The sequence below is a fragment of the Physeter macrocephalus genome, chromosome 5 (genome assembly GCF_002837175.3).
Source record: "Physeter macrocephalus isolate SW-GA chromosome 5, ASM283717v5, whole genome shotgun sequence".
NCBI lineage: Eukaryota > Metazoa > Chordata > Mammalia > Artiodactyla > Physeteridae > Physeter > Physeter macrocephalus.
In genome coordinates this window covers 36,198,346-36,217,842 of record NC_041218.1, presented here as the reverse complement: position 1 = coordinate 36,217,842, position 19,497 = coordinate 36,198,346, and the positions used below count along the sequence as shown (strand labels likewise).

The 19,497-nt window shown below is 34.1% G+C and overlaps 1 protein-coding gene across 28 annotated transcripts in view; it reads left to right on the top strand.

The window, feature by feature from the left end:
• The window catches only part of FOXP2 (forkhead box P2), a 536,717-nt gene that overhangs the window by 163,469 nt on the left and 353,751 nt on the right, over nucleotides 1-19,497 (top strand). For all 28 annotated transcript variants that reach the window (XM_055084891.1, XM_055084888.1, XM_055084875.1 and 25 more), the window contains one exon: nucleotides 3,813-3,903. The gene's annotated coding sequence lies outside the window, so the exon portion shown is untranslated. The remainder of the gene's footprint in view (nucleotides 1-3,812; nucleotides 3,904-19,497) is intronic.

The window sequence follows — 19,497 nt, the reverse complement described above, 5'->3', positions numbered from 1 at the left end:
GTCCCCTGCATCGGCAGACGGACTCTCAACCACTGCGCCACCAGGGAAGCCCTAATTTTTACTTTTAAATGTCAATTACACATTATGACCTATATAACAAATGCATTTTGTTTATTTACTTCAGATTTTGAGTTTATTTTTCCAAATTGTGATGTTCACTAGACAGAGGATTTTGTATTATGCTATTTTGCAGTAGAATTCAAAAGACACTTGTTTTTAAACTTAAGGTTTGCACAATGTATTTTTTTCTCTTGTTTAGAAAACAATTGAATGATAGTATTTCTTTTAGGACATATCTTCATTTTTGTTAATTAAAAGACAGGAGAGTAGAAACAAAGAGTTCCAAGTAACACATTAGAAAACTAAATCTCTTTCTTGAGCATCCAGGAGTTCCTAGGAAAATATAAATACAGCAAAATTAAACCACCTAGTAATTGTTCACTTCATCTAATAGAGTTCCTGAAAATAAGACAGTTCAAACTCTCTGGGAATGTTTGAGTGATGCTGTCCTCTCCTACCACAGAAAACCTTAAATAAATTTGTAATCCAGTTTAAAAAGCTAGACGAAATTAGAAAAGGGAGTGTTTGTAATTGTGAACTTTTATCCAGGACATCTTTGAGTGTCTTAGCTTAACCTGGATGCTGCCCCTGTGTGTATATACACACACACACACATACACACGTCATATTTCTCAACACACTGAAATCATCATCCTTTACATATTCCTCATTGTACTGCGCACTACATGAGAGCAGGGCTGTGGCTTTACCTCAGAGCCCGGAGAGTGCCTGGCATAGAGTCAGCAACCAATCCACGCATGTGAATGTGTAAATGTAAGAGAATCCTAATTTGCCTCTCTGGCTCTGCTTTTGCCTTTTCCAATTTCTTAGTTTTCTTTACTGGCTTAAGGGTTTTTTTGTTTCTTTTTTTTTTTTTTTTTTTTAAATTAAACTTTTTCCCCCTTATCCAGTTAAGTGATCATTTGATTCTTAAGTTATCATTTGGTACATAATTAAGTGATCATTATGATCACTGTGATCAATAGTCCATGACATGGTTTGTTTTTTTCTTGAGGTTTAAGTTACTAAAATAATATATGCTTATTAAAATAAAATCTATATGCTGCAATGATGATATGTTCTTTGTTTATTTTTAATATTAGCTTCCTGCTTTTTCTTTTTTATTTAAAATTGACTTTGGTCAAAGAAATACATGCACAGAGTTAAAAAAATCAAATAAAACAGAAGGCTTATTATAATGAAAAATAGCAGACCTCTGCCTTGTACCTTCCCACTGTGCAGTCCAGCTACACAGAGGCAACACGTTTCTGGTGCTTACACCCATAGTATTAAATGATATTCTTATTGCTATTTCTTGATTTATCAGTTTTCAACATTAATTTTGATTAATGAAAATGGAGAAATTAGTGGGAGAGAAAGGCATGTCAATAAAAAAGTGAAATTAAAACTAAGCTGATACATGCTATACTAGAGCTCAGCACAGGGTGTTTTGGGTCCATAAAAAACAGGTTGACATTTTAGGTCTTCCAGACTGCTTTTAAGAATAGCTGTATTGTTTATGCTTGCATCAGCAGTAAACAAGGGAGTGCTTGTCTTTTTGCATTCTTGCCAACACTGGGTAGAATCCAGCATTCAAATTTATGCTATTCTGATGACAAGTGGTGTCTCATTGGTTTTTAATTTGCACCTTCTTGATAACAAGTGATTCTGAGCATTTTAAACTATACTTGAGAGCTATTCTGTCTTCCCCTTCTAAGAAAGTATACCGTTTTAAGATTTTTGCTTATTTTTCTATTAGCTTCCTCTGAGTATTTATTCTAATATTGATTCCTTGTTTGTGTTAGGTCTTCTCTCAGTTTATCTGTGAAATTTACCTATGGTATTATTCACTGAAAAATTCTCATTTTGACTTAGCCAAATCCATCAATTTTATGCCTCATTATTTATGCTTTTTGGGTCTTGTTTCAGAATTGCTTTTTACTTCTAATTCTCAGAAAGACTCGCCTAAATATTTTCTATTAGCTTTGAAAAGATAACTTTCACATATAAAACTCTTTAATCTAGGTGGAATCCAAATTTGTATATGGTGTGAAATAAGGAGCTAAGTTTACTTTTTGCCATATTCTGAGACTGTTTTTCTTTCTCCATACAATAAGTCAATAGCAACCTTTTCTTTTACTTTTGATATCATCCTTATCATACATAAAGTTAGCATTGATATGTGGATTTATTTCTGAACTCTATATCTCAGTGTCTGTCCCTGGCCTTGTAGTGTATCCTAACGTTTGGTAGAGTGGGTTCCTTCTCTTTGCCCTTCATTTTTTAATTTACCTTTGATAATGATAGACCTTTTATAGCATATACTTTAAAATGTGTTTTTAGGTTTTCTTTAAAAATCTAGAACTTATAGATTGAGTTAGGAAAAATTGATATCCATGAATACAGGAAGGGGGAAAATAAGCCAATATGGAGTTAGGAAATAATTTAGACATTAATTTTAATGTCTAAATGTCTGCTACATTTTAATAAGAAATCTTCTGGTGGCATGTAGCAGGCAAGAAATAATTATGGAAGAAAGAGTAACGCAAGGAAAGTCAAGGGTGGAGCCTGCTCCTATGCAAAATTTTGTCATTGAGAGAAATATAGAGAACAGAAGCAATAGAGGAAGAATGCTAGAATGTTAACAACAGGAGTTTGAATTACCTACATTTCTGTGACTTTGAGTTACCTAATACTTAAGATTAACTAAAATAATGATTTCAAGTTATGCTTTGCAGTATAACTAAAGCTTCGTGGAATACCTCCAAGGCAACTGGGGAGAGAATAGTGGTGGAACTGCGTATTTGGGGTCCTGATTCAACCAGAATGTCTCATTTCTATCTGTTTAATTAATTGACCTCTCACTAAGATTGCATTGGAAGAAAGGATTTTTAGCCAAAAGTGTTTGGACGTGATTTAAATAAAATTACTGACATGCCTAAATGTTCAACAGATATGGCATATGATGTCATTCATCATTTTCAATGCCTGTGGCAGACATTGCTAATTGAACACAGTACTCTTTCCTGTAGTAGACTTAGATTTAGTCTCCCTATAGCTTTTTGTGTGGTCCCTACCAGAGTTGTTTTATGAGTCGAAGTCCATTTACTATCTATACACTAAGTCCTATCATTTTGTTGGAACTTCAGAACACTTATTTTAGCCTAAGAAATGTATGAGCTAAATCATTCAGATTAAAGAAGTAAGAGACTAGAAAAGAGAGTGGTTAAATAGGAAATGGGTCTGGAAAATATAAATTCAAATAAGTATTAGGGTAATAACCCTTACATTGTGATTATAAGGCGAAAATGCTTACTACCAATTTGTTAATAGTGGAAAGGCCTACAAAGCTCATTAAGTATGTGCTGAAGAGGCAGTTGAAATCAGCCATGTTTTTAGTTGGGAACCTTGAGACATAAATGATTTTATTCTATAAATTGCAAAATTTAATCATTAAAAGTTTAAACTTGGCAAATCAATGTAAGATCGGAAGTAAAATCTGCATTTCTTAGAAATGCATCTAGTGCTGCTTCTGCAGTCCTTGCCTTGTACCAAACAATGGATTTGAAGTTCTCTAAATTAAAATGTAGAAAAGTAATTTTATACACGTTTGAAGAGTCATAAAGCAATGAATGCATTATGCTTATTTGAGGTTGAATGTGTTTTATGTTCTATGAAGTCATGGAACTAATTGGGACACAAATGCAAACTTAATTTTCAAAGCAGTGACAATTATTTGTCTCTGTTAACAGGGCTACTCTAATGTGATGCTGGGATTGAATTTACCTAGGGCTCCATATCAAGGTTGACTCGAAAGTCTTGCGGAAGATCTGCAAGAAATAGGTAAGTGGTCTTTCGGTGATAAGTCTCTTTTGTTCGTTGTGCTTATTTTGTTTTTCTAATACTTATTTTGTCCTTTAATTTTTGGGTTAAATATCTTTGCCCAAAGGTTAAAAACATTATCAGTGAACCATAGAGACATATCAGGGATGGCAATCGCAGTTTTTACCACTGTCTCTTCTCTTGGGCTTTTCATTTCACGCCTTGCTGTGCTCCTGCTTCCTTTTAAAACTGGTCTCACTTTGTTTTTTGAAAATTAACACAAATTTACGCGGAATGTGAATTTGGTTTTGAAATACTGAAAGGAAATTACTAGACAAGAAAAGTGCTTGGAGTATTTTCTGTTACCATTTTGCTGGCCTTTAATACTGATGTTTTCAATATTATTTTATTAAGACCCAGGTGATACTGAGGTTTTTGGGAGGATCTAGAAATGTCAGCAACTAAAGAGTAGAATACTACTAATGATTTTTTCTTGAAAGTTTGATTTTTTTAAATAAACTTTTTGAGACCTAGCAAGTCAGCTGTTTAGAAAGCATTTGTTTACTTTTTAATGTTATACTTCTTTGAATCTAATGGTAGTTTTCCTTGATATTTACAATGTCAATTTAGAGAACATTAAATCCATTGTTTGGTATAAAATAAGGACCACAAAGACAGCATGAGTTGCATTTCCAAGAAATGCAGAGTTTATCTCCCGCTCTTACTCTATAATGTTTCGTTGAAATTAGTTTTTCAGTGTCATTCTTGACTATGGTATCAATCAAGCAGTGTGTGATAGGTGGCCAAATCTGTAATAATATACTTATAAAAAGAAAACTGAAAGAAATTCTAGATGAGTTTACATCATTTTTCTCTCCAGTCTTTACCCCCAAAGAGGGGAACCGTGGTGCCCTGACTTCTTCAGATTTCTTTTTTTTTCTTGCCCATTCCACCCCAGAATTCTTTATCAAGGGAGTTTACCATAAGTGTAGGAAGTGTCTCAGGATCCTCACCAGAATTCTTTATCAAGGGGTTCACCATAAGCGTAGGACAGGTCTCAGGATCCTCACTGTGATGACTGCATTGCTCTTAACATTTTCTAAAACTTTCTCTAGAAAGAGACCCCATATCTTCCCTGAGAGATTTTTGTCAATGTGCTTGAATTATATAGTCAATTATTTCTCAGGTACTGTTTTGCCTATGGAATTTTTATTGTTCTATACGAACTTTATAATTTTGTCAGGCATACAAACAAAACGATTCCGCATTTATTTAGCATTTAAGATTTTTGAAACACTTTGGCAACTTTTTACTTCATTTTGCTCTTTCATTAAACTTATTAATTTTACTCTTCCATTGCTTATGATGTAAGTAAGGTTGACATTATTATTCATTGTTTAGTAAGTGGAGAAACTAAAAGACAAAGAATTTCAATGACTTGGAAAAAGTAGTATAGCTTGTTGTGATTTTATAGCTAATAATGAACTGTTACGTGTTATTAGAACCCATACCTGCCTACGCTCAATCTTTCTTTTTTCTGAGTTAGTGATTTATGCTTACTGTAGACAATGGTTATATTGATATATCCCATCTTTGTAAGACCTTTTATATTTAAATTCTCATTTGTTGAGTAGTAACAGGACATTTGTTTTAGTAATAGCCGGGGGATTTTAGGTTTATAAGTAAGAGTTGCCTGACAGTGAACATCATGGAACCATGAAAGAAATGACTTTTAGAAAATAGAGTCTTTTTCCCAGAAGGTACATAATTGTGTATGTATGAAAATACATAGCCATTTTCAAGAAATACTAATTTTCTTCTTCCCTTACCACTCCTCTGTTCCTTTCCCCTAGAAATCCCTAAAGTAAATACTCGGTTGAATCTTCCTATTTTCAAACAATTATCCGCATTTTACATCTCAGAGAGGTTACAGAACCTGACCTAGGTTATACTTCTGAAACGGGAACTAAAATATTTCACACAACTTCCAACTGAGAGTGTTTGTGTATATGGGTAAATGGTTAGTTGAGTGTGTATATGTATGTGTATATTTTACTTTATGATATTTACAATTATTTCCAGAGTTTCAATTGTAAGAATATTAAATCCAAATAAAAGATCAGTTTTAGTTATTTCAGTGGAGTAGAAATAAACTTCATTCACATACTTATAGAAAATTGCTGTAAGTTTCATAAACACTTGCTAAAAATTAGGCATCATACCTGACAAAATATTTGCTCTAATTTTCAAATTATTGAAAAGTAAATGAACTGTACAGGAAGATAATTTGGCCTAGGAGGGGCTGGGCAAGTGTTCAAATACATGGTGTGCATACATTTCTTGGCAAAATGAAACAGAGTGAATAAGACTGTAAACAAAGAGGCTATAGAGTGTAGCTGTTGAGAATGTAAGCTTGGAAATCAGATTGCCTAGATTTGAATTATGGTTCCAAAACAAACCTACCGTATGTGAAACCTTGGACAAGTCATTTAACTCTCTAACACTTAATTTCTGAATCTGGAAAAAGGAGAATCGGTTTACTTTATAGAATTGATTTGAGGACTAAATGTTTGAATACATTTAAAGGCCATAGTAAGCATTTTTTTTTAAGTTAGCTGTTGTTTTGTTCCCCATTATATTAATCTCAAAGTTTGACTGTATTTATTATCCAGGCCACCTGGTCAGTATCCAGAATAGCATTCTAACTTTGGTCCATGAAATGGTAAAAAGGAGCTCATTTGTAAATGTACATTCTGTGATTTGATTAGCATGTGTATTAGTTTTTGATTGCTATATAAAATGTTACATATTTTAAAGCTTAAAACGACATATATTTATTACCTTAACAGTTTCCACAGGTCAGGAGTCCAGGCATGGCTTATGGTTTAGCTCAGGATCTTACAAGGCTACTCAAAATATTGGCCAGGCTGCATTTTCATTTGGAGTTCAGGATCCTCTTCCAAACTTACTGGGCTTTGGCTGAATCTAGTTCATTGCATTTGTAGGACTGAGATCCTCAGGTCATAGAGGTTATCCACAGTTCCCAGCCATGTGGCCCGCTCCATATGCAGTTCCCATCATAGTTGCTTGCTTCTTTAAAGTCAGTAGGAGAGTTCCTACTAAATGCTGGCAAAATGGAGCCATATATGTATGTGTGTGTATATGTATTAACATAACCATTGAAATAACATCCCATAAGCTTTGCCATATTCTGTTAGTTAGAAGCCAGTCACAGTCCTCCCTACATGCAAGGGGAGGGAATTATACAGGGCGTGAATGTGGGGACCACACTAGAGTCTGTCTGCCACAGCATGTTGAATTTCTTAATTTAAAATTCATTTAACCTATTATTTTAGGGTTTTTTACAATTATGTAAGATTTAATAAAAAAGGAATATTGTCACTAACTGTAAAATTTTATTCTCAGTTATGTTCACAGTATAAATCCCAACAGGCCATTCCTCCCTGCCTATTACTGATACATTATTTTAAGCTGGCTAACCACCAGACTAAAACAGCCTGCCCTGGTATTTAATACTCTCCAGGATCTGACGAAACCCCAGTATCCGACATTTCCTCCCCATTACACTGATATGTATACCTTGAACTACGTGCCTTACACTTGCCCACATCTTTGTCAATGCATATCCTACTGCTTCTTTCCCTTTCTCCATGCCTGTAAAGCACATTTACATCTCTACTTCTTCCATTACCTACTTCCTGTTTCTTTCCTCCTTTTTAGCCAACCCAGGACTTTTCCTGCATAATATCATGTGTATATTTCCTGTAGCCTTGCACAAAATAGTATCTTAAAAAATATTCTCTAAATATATGAAATACCTCCTTGATTCAGAACAGCGGTTGATTTGAGAATCATATTTCAAAGGATATTCTTTATAAATTATCCACTCTTACACTGACTCAGTAATCTGAAGTGTACCTCAATCAACCCTTAAATGACCTTTAGGAATCCAGTACAACTTACATATTTGGAACTGATTGCACATGGGAAGAATGTGAATGATTATGGTCCAGAGGGTGGGCTGTGGTAGGCAGCCTCTAAAATGGTCCTTAATGATCCTCATCTCCTAGTTTTCATACAACTGTATTTTTCCCTCCCACATTTACCAGAGTTGCTCCTTCTTGCTGATAGAATAGAATATGGTACAAGTGATGGGATTTTGCTTTTCAGATTGGGTTATACAAGATATTAGGACATCTGTTTCGGGTGTTCTTACTTGTTTCTTTTTCTCTCTGTTTCTTCCTCTCTCTCTCTCTCTCTCTCTTTTTCCCTTCCTCCTTCCCTCCCTTCCTTCCTCCTCCCCTTTCTCCCTCTTCCTTCCTCCTTCCTTCCCTTCCTCCCTCTTTCCCTCCCTTCCTCTCTTTCTCTCTCTTTCACTCTCTCTCTCTTCCTCCTTCCCTCCCTCTCTCCTTCCCTTTCTTTCTCTCTTTCTCTCTCTCTCCTTTCCTCCTTCCCTCCCTTCCTCCCTCCTTCCCTTTCTCCCTCTCTCTCTTTCACTCTGTCTCTCACTCTCAGTCTCATGACCTGTTCTGGGGGAGGCTAGTTGCCTTGGAGAGGTTCATGTGGTGAGGATCTATGCCCTCTTGCCAATAGACGTGGAGGAACTGGCAATACCCTGCATCTTCTTGAGGAACCCTGAGCCTAAGCCACCCAGCTGAACTACTCCTGGATTCCTGATCCTCAGAAAATGTGTGACATAATAAATGTGCTTTTTTGTCAAAACCTGCTAAATTTGGAGGTAATTTGTTATGTAGCAGTAGATAATTAATACATTTTATAATATATTACCCCTAAAAATTATTTCCACTAATTTCACTACTGGCCTGGACTTTGCAGGGAATACAAGGATTAATGGTATACTGAATATGTGGTCTCTAAAGTAAATGTAATGGGGTAGGCATGCATGTTTACAAGAAAGTGAGCCAAGTGAGAAGAAAATGTGAAATGTTTAGGTTTCCCCTGGAATACTAATTTTATAATATGCAGAGGCCACTTTTAGTCTCTTGTTCATTGATCACATTAGTGTTGGAGAGTTCCTCAGGACTGGGTAGGTCTGGGTGCTGGTCTGGTACTGGTTTTCTTATAGAAGAGCTGTTTGGAATAGTTAAAAACACTCTTACCTTTACAGAATCTGAGTTCGAAGAATCTATTCTACTAATCTGTCATGCTAGTTTTCCATTCTTCTCCTTTAATGTCCTTATAGAGTTGTAAAGAATAGCGTTACATGAAAACATCTAGATGTATGTACACGTAATTGGGGTGCTGTATTTTGAAATGTTAAATTAGAAAAATAATACATTTGGTCTCCAGAAAAATGAGTTGAGAAGTATGTATCAGCAAGTAATAGAACAACATTTTTGTATAAATTCACATTAAACCGTCATTCCAAATTTTCCTCCTATTGATTATACTGTGATGATAGAACCTGGGCAAAAATACAGCATTATATTTAAAAAAAAGGAAAAAATGGAAATTTGTTCCTATAAAAAAGAGAGTTTACATTTATAATTTTTAATTTGTGGGTTGGAGTGATCCACTAGTAAAATTTTTGATACCATTATACAAAATAGCAAAATATGGATTTTTAACTGGCCTGCTTTTCAATTCAACTGAACATTAGGTACTTTTGTTATGGTCTTATTTGCTGGGAAGAGCACCATTACAATAATCTGCTTTTTACAGCCCATATCAAATATGAACCAGCATCAGTTATTACAAAGTTTGTACTTTGGGAGACATTTTCACGGCATCTAACAGGACTGCCCCACATTTCTTGGAATTAGTCTTTAATGATATCATTTTCCAAAATGAGTTGTTGCTCAAACGTACTGACTATTTTGTGGTTAAAATCTAATCCAGCAGCTATATTTAAAATGTCATACAAATTTGTAAGGAAGGGTCCACTGAAACTACTGTTGTATTAGTGATTGCATAAAAATGTTATAGAAGAAATACTATGCAGCTTGAATGTTTTTAGTTTTTTTTCCCCTCTATAATATCCGAGGGGTGAATATGGAACTTCATTTTTAACTGTTGGCATTTCAAGTTTTTACTATTGGCTGCTGGAGTACAGACGACTATTACTGTAGGTGTCATGTAAAATAAAGTTAGAGTCTGAAGCCTCCTTTTAGCTGTCAGTCTTATTAAGGAGTTCTTCATTTATTGAACCCAACACCTGGTATTGTGTAAGCGATGCTTGTGATAGCCTGGGGAGAGCTTTCTTTCTCTTCACTGTGGCTTTATTAGGCCTCGCTCACATTTTTGCCGTTGCTCTGCCTTATCCAACTTTCTAGCTGCAACTCAGAGCACAGTAGGTCTAATATAGATTGACGCCTTTGCCTGAAGACTGATTGAAACCTGTGTCTCAGAGTTGCTAATGCTCACTGAACCATTTTATTGAAGATAAAGTAAATAAAATAGATTGCCATATGAGAATTCTCTGAAATCAAATGGAATAATTTGGCAGGTTTAAGCCCATGAAGAAGGCAAAGCAGTGAAACAGATGTGAATACTTCTCATGTTCAGTATATCAAGGGAAAAATATTCTTGTTATATTGGGCCTAAATATTCATTCTTGTCCATACAATTAAATGTTAAGCATAAGTCTCAATTGCCATTTTATTTTTGGTCTTAAACAGTGGGTCCTCTGCATGAAAGTAATATGGATAAGAACTTTTGAGACTACAATACTGTGATGATTTTTTCTTTGTCTTTTTCTGACACTTAAATGCATGGATCATTAGCCTCAGAGAATTTAATAAACAACACAAATGAATGGATTTGCCAAAGCGCACTCTAGTTGGAAAATAACAGTAAACCTTAGTCTACTAAAAGATGCGAGTGATCTTGAGTGTTTTATTCATTAATTAAGAGTATGTGTTCACATGAGAACACCCTTTTTTGGACACTGTCCTGTGATTTTTTTTTTCTTTTTTGAATACAAGTGTTAGGTTTATATAAAGAATTTTAAAATATTTATTTTGTATATATTATCATCTGAAATAATCTTGGGGAGGAATAAAGAAGTTAGAGTGACCTTAGCATCTGGAATTCTATGAGGTTTTAATGACAGTAGCATATGATGCCATGATAACATGTATTGACATATTTAATTTGTAAAATACAAGGATCTGAGCACCTGTGTGAAAATGTGTGGGAAGACTGATGCAGGGAAATGAAGATCTCTTATTTGATTGCCTGGGTCAGATTAAAAGTAAATATTTATAGAAGAAAAATCAATAAAAGGGTTTTGTTAGAAAAGTTTCTGAACTTGCTAATTAAAGACAGCGTTTCTCTTCTACGTTATAAAGAATCTGTCACGTTAATAATTTCTTCTGTAATTTCTCTTGTGGCTTCTCCAAATTCAAGATAACTTCAGTTTATACCCTGTTAAATATTTAGTTCATTAAAAAAATCTGCTAATATATTTTATTCATTTATTTCTCAGGTAATGATTCATGCTTAATTTTAGTTATAGTCGTTAAATACATGTTTTCTTGTCTCTGGGTACCCAATAGTTTTATCAGTTCTCACAACTATGAACTATTTATGCCATAATGATTTTGACTGTCATCAGTTAGATGTAAAGCATACATGACACTCTCATATTAGCAATAAGCCATCTTAAAGAAATCTTTGACACACTTTCTTGACCTCTTAAGTAATATTATCAGTTAATAATTGCTTGATTCTTAACCATAAATGTGACCCTTTTTCCTCCATAGGGTTCAGTAGGGTTCAGGGTGACTCTGAGAGCATGCAAGCCTGAATGGAATAAACATGCTTCATGTTCTCTTGTGAGTGAACTCAAAGAGAAGTTACTACATTTCAGTTTTCCTCATATAGCAAGGCTATAAGTATAATCAGCTACCCAATATTTGTTAAATAATTTTATATTCTTAGTGTTCTAGTGCCCTTACATTTTATATTTGTTTTCTTCATTGTTATAGTCTGTACATTTTTCTCTCTGATTAACCAGAAATGTTAAAGTTCATTCCTCTCTCCAGAACTGCATCTCATTTACTCTGGACTCCAACCATTTATCTCCTTTGACATTTTGGTTTTCATTGTGAACTTGCCTTCAGAAAATCATGTGTAAAGAAGTTTTCTTGAAATGAGGAGAGCATTACACTGAGACTGAGAAGCCTTAGTCCCTTAAAAATCTATTCTAGACATTTAGCAACATGCCAAACTGCAAATGAGAGGAACTTGTAGTAAAGAGGTACATTTAGTGAGTCTGTTTCTGATCCCACCCTTGATTTCTTTATACCCTACTTTTTCTCTCTGGTCACCTTTTGTTCCTTTGCACTTAATTCTACTTTTCATAATACTTTATTGTCTCTTTACATGACTAGTTTTGAGATTGTATGTTTTCTTCTAGCATTAGAATCTGGTCCCTCAGACAGTAGCCTGAGTGCCACATGATGATGATGGGGATGATGATGATGATGATGATGATGATGATGATGATGATAGCTGACATTTAGATTATTTAGTACTGGATACTCTTCTACGATTCACCAGTATTAACTCTTTTAATTCTCACAACCTATGAGTTAGATACTTCTGAGGTAGAGAACATCATTGTCCCCATTTTACAGGTGAAGGAGTGGGGCCCAGAGAGTTGCACAGTTCATGTGTGGCAGAACTAGGATATGAGCTAAGGCATACTAGGTCCAAAGCCCTTTAATGCTCTGTTGCCCAGGACTGTTGAATAGCCCTTCTTCTCTTGTGGTTCTTACTTATGGCCCAAAATGCAGTGTGTATTTAAGCATGAAGAGGTTTATGATGCAGTTTATAGCTCTGTATATTAAATGCTTGGAGGCTAGCACAGTCCAAATGAGTTAACTTCTGAATTATAGAATATATTTTTAAATAAAGCACTTCTTTCAAATGGAAAAACATGGACTAAGGTATGAAAATTTTAGTAAGAATCCATAAAATCTGTTTAAGAAGTTGGTGAGATTGAGTTGTAATGATTGTCTCAGTCAATATAAAGGGATTGCTTCATAATTACTCTAAAATTTTATTAGGCTATGGATCCTGAAACCTTATTTTTATTTTCACTGTAGGTTTAGCAATTTTCCTTTATAATTGTAACAAAGGTACGTTAGAAGTTAATTCTGAAATCTTAAAAATATACAACTAGTAGCTAGACAGCTGTATTATACATCATCCAGGACATTTTTGAGAGTATTATTATTATTAATATTATTATTTACCTTAGACAACAGGTGTGCCTTGGAGTTGTCTTCGGTGAAGACGTATAGTCACTCTGCTTGAAGTAGACACTACTGGTTGTTGCTTGAACATCCTTTCTCTGCTACCAGAACCCTGATGTTGTTGAGATATACGTCATTACTCCACATAGCATATACTTCATGGGAAACTGACCCTATCCCCAGTTCCAATGGGTGGATAATAACTAGTTTAGGCCAATTATGATAATTCTATTCCCTAGCCAAGAATTTTTAATTTATATTATATTATTAAATTAAAATATTAAATAATGTTAAATAACTTCATTAAACTTATTAATAAATGCATTTGGTATTTGATTAATTAATTTACTATATCTGGAGCCCTTTCTGCCTCTTGACCAAGTGAGATAGTAACTTTCTATTCTACTTAATCCTTTTTTGTTTGTTTTTTTTGCTACTTGAAGCTGTAAATATTCTAATATACTCATTTTAACCATTATTTGCGGAGTTGGACCCTAACCGGACTTTCACTCTATAGGAATCTATTTGCATAATGCAGGGTGAGCTTAGTCAAGAGGACTAAGGAGCATAAGGGGAAAAACAGGGATGGAAGTTTATCTCCCAAGAGTTCAGAAAGGTTATTAAAATAATAGAAAAGTGGTTTCTATGTCTTTTGTCTTCTAAAAATAATTTAAGAAAATCAAAGGATTACACAGTAGCCATTTACACTTCTAGGTTGGCACAGAAATGTTCCTAGTTTCTGGGGAGTTTTCTTACAGGAAGGCTTATTCCAATTTTTCTAGAATCTATCCCTGCAAACACCCCCCACCACACACACACACACATACACATGCACACACAGGTAACACTTCACTTTTGGTGGGATTTTGAAGGGAGTGGAAAAGAGATTTAAACTACCTTTATTTTTCTCATCTAAAGATAGCTGCTTCTCTGGTTCAACTTATTGTTGTCCTATTATGAATTAGGTGATTAGATATATGGATTCTTATGTTTTCTCACATCACAGATGAGGAATCATCCTAAGTAACCATGGGAAAGGAAACTGGTTAAATAAATTATAGCATAAATAAACAGCAGAATAACCTAGAATATTTAGGTAAGTCAGTAATGCAAGTTATAAAACACTGTTTCAATAACATGTAAGTTTTGCTTAAGCTCCTTGATTTTTCACAGGAAAGTTACTAGAAATATGTATATATTCTATATAGTACATATATATGTGAATATATATATATATACACACATCCCAAAATATTATCAGTGGTTATTTCCGGGGGTTAGTTATAAGATTTTCATTTTCTCATTTATACTTTTTTGTATGGTTTAAGCTTTGTTCATTGAACATGTATTTTTTCTTGAAATAAGAAAAAAAATCTTAAAATAGAAAAACAATTTTAAAATTCTCAACCAGTTGCAGTTCTCTAATTAATGCGTAATTTTCTGCTATATACCATTAGCCAGGTGTCCCATTGCTCAACAGTTCTGAGTAATAGAGATTTAACATATCCTTGCTTGTATTTTTGCTCAGGATTTTAACACCTTTAAAGACAATGATGTTGTGAAGCACATGGCTCCAGAGCCTTTAGAAATTGGAATTTTCATGTATACAATACTTTTTTTCCTTGATACCTGTACACTTCTACAAAAAACCCTAGATGTTAACTACTCAGTGACTTATCTTGTAGAACTGTCATTTGTAAAACCTGAAAAACACCTCTTTCCACTGTGTAAGCTAATTTAGAATTAATCCTAAGAGGAAATGACTAGGCCGAGTGTTTCTTAGCCCCATGAGACATAAGTCCACTGTTTATAGCAAATATTTTGTAGTTCTCCCTTTATTAATATGAAATGAAATTCTTAGATATGTTGATATATAATTTTTAAAAATCAATGTAGTATAAAATGTAAATTATTCGTCATGACTAAATTAGAAGATCTTATGAAGTAGTCATGTAATGCCCTACTTATAGACTAACTATAAATATGATAGCTAAAAATACAGTAATAAATGAGCCATTATTAGTGCTATTTCCCAAAATGATAAAAATTAGACAAGTTCTGAAGAAAATAAATATTACCTTGATATACAGTATCCTGGCTGAGTATATACTGAAACCATGAAAAATATTTTAGACTATATATATGAAATAAGATTAGATCTAGTCACAAGTTTTTAATTTTTATGAATTTTTAGAAAAAGTCTCGCAATATGCAATAGCATTCTTCATTATTGCAGGATGACTAACAAACAAAACCCCTGTCCACACTTGATAGCAATGTCTCAAATTGTTGTTCCAACGAAAAAGTCCCCCACAAATTTCCAAAACTCTCCTTAGAAAGCAATATGGTCCCTGCTGGGCTGCTCTGGTTTCAGTGTTGACAGATCCAAGTTGTTCTTTGTCTCTGCTGCTATTTGTGAGCTTAAACAGCCTGCTTATCTGTCTGAAGTTCAGATCTCTGATTTATTGGTGAAAAATGATTTTTAAAAAGGCATTTTGCACTAGACTTCTATGATCTCTTCTGAGTATCACATTTTGTAATTCTGTAAAATAAAGTCATCTAATTTTTGTCAGCCTATCTTGGAGAAACCCTCTAAGAGTGTTTGTTCAGACGGACTTACCTCGTAGATGAGTCCATTGCATCTCAAGTTCTGATCAACATCCCAAAGGATGGGTATTTTCCCTGATCTCTAGCACTTGGTATTTGTGTAATTCTCTGTGGGCATCTGCCTGATTTTTTAGTCAGCTCATGGAAGGTAATTAAAAGGGTGGAAGTATCACTCATCACCAAATGGCAATATTTGAGAAGTTAAGCATTTGTGAATTGTGTGATAGAAAGCAGAGGTAAGTTTCTGAGGCTGGTGATTAGCAGAAGTTGATCCATAACTTACTGAATTGTAACTGTGGATTTCAATTACCATCATGATTACTTAACATATTTATTGACTGCTCTTTTGCACATTATTTCATATTTTGATCTTTGTTAGCTAATTTAAATGTTCTTTAGGAATTTCCATGTTGTTACAGTGGTTGGTAGAGCACACATTTGCACATATGCAAATGTGAGTCATTCAGAGAAATGACAATATACGTTTTTACAGTCACAATGTACAAAACTTTGATGGTAAAAATGTATTCCCTTATTAGGAATTTATATAAATGTTCAAATATTAATTTACTTAATGCAAACTTAAATAGAATTTCCTATTTGCTAGATACTTTTCTAAGCAGTTTAAAAATATTAACATAATCCTCACAACAACATTAAGAGGAGGTGCTATAATCTCATTTTAAGACGAAGAAATGGATATAATTAGTAATTAGTAAGGATAGAGCCAGAATTTAAACTGAGGCAGTCTGGTTCCAGAGTTTATAGCCTAGGAATAATTTAGCCTAGGAATTATTGTGATGGACACATCCTAAGGTGACTCCATAATGAGTCATACTTTTGTGTAATCCCTTCCCCTTGAGTGAGGGCAGAACCTGTGACTTATTTCTAGCCAACTGAATATGGCAAAGGTGGTGGAACAGTCATTGCTATGAATATGTTTTGTTATATAAGACTCCATCTTAACAAACTGGAGCAAGAGTTTATCCTGCTGGACTTGAAGAAGTAAGCTAATGTCTTTTGAGAGGACCTGTGAAATTGTCATGTGGCAAAGAACTGCATGCAGCGTCTCGGGAGCTGAGACAAGCCCTTGCCTACAGCCAGAAAGAAAATGGAGCCTTCAATCCTACAGATGCAAAGAACTGAATTTTGCCTACAGTCACAGGAGCTTGGAAGAGGACCTGGAGCTCCAGAAAATACACAGTCCCGCTGACATCTTGATGGCAGCTTTGTGAGAGTCTGAGCAGATGACCCAGCTCACCTGTGCCCAGACATCTGAAGTTTTAGGATAATATATCCATGTTGCTTTAAGCTGCTAAGTTTGTAGTAATTTTTACACAGCAATAGATAATTACTGTTGACCCTTGAACAACACGGGTTTGAGTTGCGTGGGTCTACTTGTACACTGATTTTTTTTCCATAAATTGGTACTATAGTACTACAGGATCTGCGGTTGGTGGACTGCATGGAGGGTCCACACCCCTAACCCCCATATTTTTCAAGGGTCAGCTGTAATACAGTTGTGAACAGTTGAAATAAAATCCCATATCACTTATTGTTAATAAGTAAGTCTCACAGATAATGTGGAACTTGAAATGATTTTTGAAGAATGAGGTTGAGCTGTTTGGAATTATAGCTATACATGACTGTGAAAAATCCTCTGCACATAAGAAAATATGATTGAAGGTAACAGTATTTACATTTGGGAAGATCTGAAGATATGTTTGGGAAATAGATATTTATTATAGAATTTTCTGATGCGTTAAAGGAAATCTCAGCTAATAACAAAGTGAATCTGAGCGTCATTGTAGCACTTTAGTAGAAGGTTTGTTTGACCAAAGCACTGAAGACAAGAATAACTTTCATAGACGCTTTCATCTTTCATGCTCTCTGGTAACCAGCCCTTCTCTCTCTTCTTTTGGATCATTTTTTTACCTTTCTTTTATGTTTCCTTAATCTGGGCACCCTTTCCTATTTGTTGTATGTCTTAGAAATCTGAAACTAGTATCTCTCCATCTTTTTGAAAGTATACTTTTCATCTCAAAATTTTGGACAAATTATTTAGTTTCTTAACTGCCCATGTTGAACAGTTGAAAACTTTGTGAACCATTATGATCAATAACTTACAATATAAGCTAATTTTAATTAAAGCATGTAAAAGTAGAACATTGATGGCGTAAATAGATTGATGCTGTAAGAATGAGGAAAGCATACAGTATTTTATTCAATTATTTATTTTATATTTTAGAGCTACAGCTTTTTTGTGTGTCAAGCATTTATTTTTCTTTTTTTAGTTGTACATATTTTTCTTTTATTTATATTTTGAAACCATAGTATTTTTATGAGTTTTTGTGAGATCTTTCCATGTTAAGTCTTTTTATCCTTTGTAATATTTCTTTTTTTAAATTAATTTTTATTGGAGTATACTTGATTTACAATGTTGTGTTAGTTTCTGCTGTACAGCAAAGTGAATCAGTTATACACATACATATATTCACTCTTTTTTAGATTCTATTCCCTTATAGGTCATTACAGAGTATTGAGTAGAGTTCCCTGTGCTATGCAGTAGGTTCTTATTAGTTATCTATTTTATATATAGTAGTGTGTATATGTCAATCCCAATCTCCCAATTTATCCCTTCCCACCCCCTTTCTCCCTTGGTAACCATAAGTTTGTCTTCTATATCTGTGACTTTATTTGTTTTGTAAATAGGTTCATTTGTACCACTTTTTTAGATTCCACATGTAAGTAATATCATATGATATTTGTCTTTCTCTGTTTGACTTACTTCACTCAGTATGACAATCTGTAGGTCCATGCATGTCTCTGCAAATGGCATTATTTCATTCTTTTTTATGGCCGAGTAATATTCCATTGTATGTATGTACCACATCTTCTTTATCCATTCCTTTGTTGATGGACATTTAGGTTGCTTCCGTGTCTTGGCTATTGTAAATAATGCTACAATGAACATTGGGGTACATGTATCTTTTTGAATTATGGTTTTCTCTGGATATATGACCAGGAGTGGGATTGCTGGATCATATGGTAGCTCTATTTTTAGTTTTTCAAGGAACCTCCATACTGTTCTCCATAGTGGCTGTATCAATTTACATTCCCACCAACAGTGTAGGAGGGTTCCCTTTTGTCCAAGAGCTATAGCTTTTATCATAAATGTATTGAATACCTTAATAAAACTCTGTTTAACAATTTTTAAATTATGATCAAAATAAATATGGTGCTGGATATTAAACGGAAGTACTTTAAATGCAATTGTAATTAGATAACTTTATTAGGTAAATGTAATTAGATACAGTGAATAGCTACATTTTAGTTTGTATGCTAACAAAGAGGCATATGGGTCTACTTTAAATTTTTAAAATCTCTCACTATGGGATTGTTTGTTAATGATACTGTAATGTAAGTGACCTAGTATTTATGACCACAGAAAGTAGCCTTTAACAAACACTTTAGCTTCTACAGGTCTTTAATTAATATGGGTTTCTAATTCTTACATCTTTAACTCTTCAATAGTCAACCACTGGGAGGATAGTGTGTGTGTCTTTTTCAGCTGGGCTCAATGTTGGACTGGAGAATAAATAAAATGTGCAAATTTTCTTGAAAGTACCCTTCCTTGTTATGTTTAAAATAGAATTTGTACATGAAAATCTTGTAATTTGAGATTCAGAGGATTTCTATTCTTTTTCTAAAATCCATGTTCTCTCAGTGATACTTTGTCTTTACTGATTATAGTTAGCATTTCCCA